Source organism: Durio zibethinus, unplaced genomic scaffold (assembly GCF_047325235.1).
Source record: "Durio zibethinus cultivar Kanyao isolate XHJ-2024 unplaced genomic scaffold, ASM4732523v1 HiC_scaffold_2, whole genome shotgun sequence".
NCBI lineage: Eukaryota > Viridiplantae > Streptophyta > Magnoliopsida > Malvales > Malvaceae > Durio > Durio zibethinus.
The window spans coordinates 1,071,767-1,076,766 of NW_028323043.1; positions in this window are offsets into that span (position 1 = coordinate 1,071,767).

Sequence of the window (5,000 nt, forward strand, 5' to 3'; positions counted from 1 at the left end):
GGAGCTCGGCTCCCTTTTTTTGCATGCAAGCCAACCGATCGAGGCCATGGGCGCCTGCCGGTCACCGGAGCAACCAGTCGCCGGACAAAAATCGCCGGAAGGCATGCACGCCCTGTATTTCGTTCGAGGGACGTTGGCCGGGGTGCACGCAATGGGAGGCCCATCGCGCACACCTACTCCCCCCGTGGGGGGGGGGAGAGGGGGTGCCGGACCACCACCCCCTAAAGAGCATTAGAGATTTTACAGATATGCTACCAGTAGACGTTAAAATGTCTGAAACGGGGACACTTTTTCCAAACAAGCAAATCCCACACCGAGGGTGCGCAGGTGCCGATGGTGGTCGAGGCATGTGCCCGCAACAAGGGCCAACGTGAGCCGATGGTGGTCGAGGCAACCGCCCGCACCAGCTCGAGGCATGTGCCCACACCAAGGCCCGGCATGTATCGATGGTGTTCGACGTAGGGGCCATCTTCTGCTGATGGTGGTCGAGGCAAGAGCCCGCACCAAGGGCCAGCGTGTGCCCATGGTGCTCGAGGCAACCGTCCGCACCAGGGCCCAGCGTGTGCCGATGGTGGTCGAGGCAACCGCCCGCACCAAGGGCCGGCTTGTGCCGATGGTGTTCGAGGCAACCGCCCGCACCAGGGCCCAGCGTGTGCCGATGGTGGTCGAGGCAACCGCCAGCACCAGGGCCCAGCGTGTGCCGATGGTGGTCGAGGCAACCGCCCGCACCAAGGCCGAGCGTGTGCCGATGGTGGTCGAGGCAAGCGCCCGCACCAGGGCCCAACGTGTGCCGATGGTGGTCGAGGCAAGCGCCCTCACCAAGGTCGAGCGTGTGCCGATGGTGGTCGAGGCAACCGCCCGCACCAGGGCCCAGCGTGTGCCGATGGTGGTCGAGGCAAGCGCCCGCACCAGGGCCGAGCGTGTGCCGATGGTGGTCGAGGCAAGCGCCCGCACCAGGGCCCAGCGTGTGCCGATGGTGGTCGAGGCAAGCGCCCTCACCAAGGCCGAGCGTGTGCCGATGGTGGTCGAGGCAACCGGCCGCACCAAGGGCCGGCGTGTGCCGATGGTGTTCGAGGCAACCGCCCGCACCAGGGCCCAGCGTGTGCCGATGGTGGTCGAGCCAGGAGCCCGCACCAAGGGCCGACTTGTGCCGATGGTGTTCGGGGCAACCGCCCGCACCAGGGCCCTGCGTGTGCCGATGGTGCTGGGGGCAACCGCCCGCACCAGGGCCCAGCGTGTGCCGATGGTGCTGGGGGCAAGCGCCCGCACCAGGGCCCAGCGTGTGCCGATGGTGGTCGAGGCAAGCGCCCGCACCAGTGCCCAGCGTGTGCCGATGGTGGTCGAGGCAAGCGCCCGCACCAGGGCCCAGCGTGTGCCGATGGTGCTGGGGGCAAGCGCCCGCCCCAGGGCCCAGCGTGTGTCGATGGTTATCGGGGCAACCGGCCGCACCAGGGCCCAGGGTCTGCCGATGGTGCTCGAGGCAACCGCCCGCACCAAGGCTCAGCATGTGCCGATTGTGATCGAGGCAACAACCCACACCAGGGCCCAGCTTGTGCCGATGGCGGTCGAGGCAAGTGCCCGTACCGAAGGGCAGCCTATGCCGATGATGGTCGATGCATGTGCCATCACCATGCGTCATCATGTGCCATTGATGGTCGAGGCCTTGGCCGAAGTTCGATTTTGAGCCACGGTGCCCATGCTTGGCTCCAGCATGTGCTGGTGCCGCATTTTTTTCACTCGGGACAGCATCGCCGGAGCATCGCCGGAGTACCGCCGGAGAACCTGACCGGCGGCATTGGGGTTCCGGCGATTGGGAGGGGGGCCGGGGGGGTGTGCGCACATGATGTGCGATGGGTGCTGGTACTTGGCCTTGTGTTGGCCCCCTATCCCTCATCAAACCTCTGAGAATTCACACCCCCTTAAAGAGCATTTGAGATTTTACAGGTTTGCTACCAGTAGCCGTTAAAGTGTCTGAAATGGGGACACTTTTTTCAAACGGTCACAAAATCTTCTCTACTTCGAGTTTTTAGCTGAATTTTTTTGTGCATGCCAACAAAAATATAAGGATCATGCCTACAAAATTTGGGGCCAAAAATCCTTATAAAAAAATTTTAAAAAATCCCGAACCGCAAAAAGTTTCAAAAATCATGAAAAATAGAAAACGAGTCATCTTCCAACGAAACTTCACGTGAAGGCTTAGGGGACCATTGTATGAATTTACAAGCCATAAAAATGGCATTGGCACGGCAGAAATTTGAAGATGTGCCTAAACCCACCAGGGCCCAGCGTGTGCCGATGGTGCTCGAGGCAACCGCCCGCACCAGGGCCCAGCGTGTGCCGATGGTGCTCGAGGCAAGCGCCCGCACCAGGGCCCAGCGTGTGCCGACGGTGGTCGAGGCAACCGCCCGCACCAGGGCCGATAGTGTGCCGATGGTGCTCGAGGCAACCTGTCGCACCAGGGCCCAGCGTGTGCCGATGGTGATCGAGGCAACCTGCCGCACCAGGGCCCAGCGTGTGCCGATGCTGGTCGAGGCAAGCGCCCGCACCAGCGCCCAGCGTGTGCCGATGGTGCTCGAGGCAACCGACCGCACCAGGGCCCAGCGTGTGCCGATGGTGCTCGAGGCAACCTGCCGCACCAGGGCCCAGCGTGTGCCGATGGCGCTCGAGGCAAGCTCCCGCACCAGGGCCCAGCGTGTGCCGATGGTGCTCGAGGCAACCTGCCGCACCAGGGCCCAGCGTGTGCCGATGGTGCTCGAGGCAACCTGCCGCACCAGGGCCCAGCGTGTGCGGATGGTGCTCGAGGCAAGCGCCCGCACCAGGGCCCAGCGTGTGCCGATGGTGGTCGAGGCAACCGCCCGCACCAGGGCCCAGCGTGTGCCGATGGTGGTCGAGGCAACCTGCCGCACCAGGGCCCAGCGTGTGCCGATGGTGCTCGAGGCAACCTGCCGCACCAGGGCCCAGCGTGTGCCGATGGTGCTCGAGGCAACCGACCGCACCAGGGCCCAGCGTGTGCCGATGGTGGTCGAGGCAACCGCCCGCACCAGGGCCCAGCGTGTGCCGATGGTGGTCGAGGCTGCCGATGATGGTCGAGGCAACCTGCCGCACCAGGGCCCAGCGTGTGCCGATGGTGCTCGAGGCAACCGACCGCACCAGGGCCCAGCGTGTGCCGATGGTGCTCGAGGCAAGCGCCCGCACCAGGGCCCAGCGTGTGCCGATGGTGGTCGAGGCAACCTGCCGCACCAGGGCCCAGCGTGTGCCGATGGTGGTCGAGGCAAGCGCCCGCACCAGGGCCCAGCGTGTGCCGATGGTGGTCGAGGCAAGCGCCCGCACCAGGGCCCAGCGTGTGCCGATGGTGGTCGAGGCAACCTGCCGCACCAGGGCCCAGCGTGTGCCGATGGTGCTCGAGGCAACCGACCGCACCAGGGCCCAGCGTGTGCCGATGGTGCTCGAGGCAACCTGCCGCACCAGGGCCCAGCGTGTGCCGATGGCGCTCGAGGCAAGCTCCCGCACCAGGGCCCAGCGTGTGCCGATGGTGCTCGAGGCAACCTGCCGCACCAGGGCCCAGCGTGTGCCGATGGTGCTCGAGGCAAGCGCCCGCACCAGGGCCCAGCGTGTGCCGACGGTGGTCGAGGCAACCGCCCGCACCAGGGCCGATAGTGTACCGATGGTGCTCGAGGCAACCTGTCGCACCAGGGCCCAGCGTGTGCCGATGGTGATCGAGGCAACCTGCCGCACCAGGGCCCAGCGTGTGCCGATGCTGGTCGAGGCAAGCGCCCGCACCAGCGCCCAGCGTGTGCCGATGGTGCTCGAGGCAACCGACCGCACCAGGGCCCAGCGTGTGCCGATGGGGCTCGAGGCAACCTGCCGCACCAGGGCCCAGCGTGTGCCGATGGCGCTCGAGGCAAGCTCCCGCACCAGGGCCCAGCGTGTGCCGATGGTGCTCGAGGCAACCTGCCGCACCAGGGCCCAGCGTGTGCCGATGGTGCTCGAGGCAACCTGCCGCACCAGGGCCCAGCGTGTGCGGATGGTGCTCGAGGCAAGCGCCCGCACCAGGGCCCAGCGTGTGCCGATGGTGGTCGAGGCAACCGCCCGCACCAGGGCCCAGCGTGTGCCGATGGTGGTCGAGGCAACCTGCCGCACCAGGGCCCAGCGTGTGCCGATGGTGCTCGAGGCAACCTGCCGCACCAGGGCCCAGCGTGTGCCGATGGTGCTCGAGGCAACCGACCGCACCAGGGCCCAGCGTGTGCCGATGGTGGTCGAGGCAACCGCCCGCACCAGGGCCCAGCGTGTGCCGATGGTGGTCGAGGCTGCCGATGATGGTCGAGGCAACCTGCCGCACCAGGGCCCAGCGTGTGCCGATGGTGCTCGAGGCAACCGACCGCACCAGGGCCCAGCGTGTGCCGATGGTGCTCGAGGCAAGCGCCCGCACCAGGGCCCAGCGTGTGCCGATGGTGGTCGAGGCAACCTGCCGCACCAGGGCCCAGCGTGTGCCGATGGTGGTCGAGGCAAGCGCCCGCACCAGGGCCCAGCGTGTGCCGATGGTGGTCGAGGCAAGCGCCCGCACCAGGGCCCAGCGTGTGCCGATGGTGGTCGAGGCAACCTGCCGCACCAGGGCCCAGCGTGTGCCGATGGTGCTCGAGGCAACCGACCGCACCAGGGCGGAGCGTGTGCCGATGGTGGTCGAGGCAAGCGCCCGCACCAGGGCCCAGCGTGTGCCGATGGTGGTCGAGGCAACCTGCCGCACCAGGGCCCAGCGTGTGCCGATGGTGCTCGAGGCAACCGACCGCACCAGGGCGGAGCGTGTGCCGATGGTGGTCGAGGCAAGCGCCCGCACCAGGGCCCAGCGTGTGCCGATGGTGGTCGAGGCTGCCGATGGTGGTCGAGGCAACCTGCCGCACCAGGGCCGAGCGTGTGCCGATGGTGCTCGAGGCAACCGGCCGCACCAGGGCCCAGCGTGTGCCGATGGTGGTCGAGGCAAGCTGCCGCACCAGGGCCCAGCG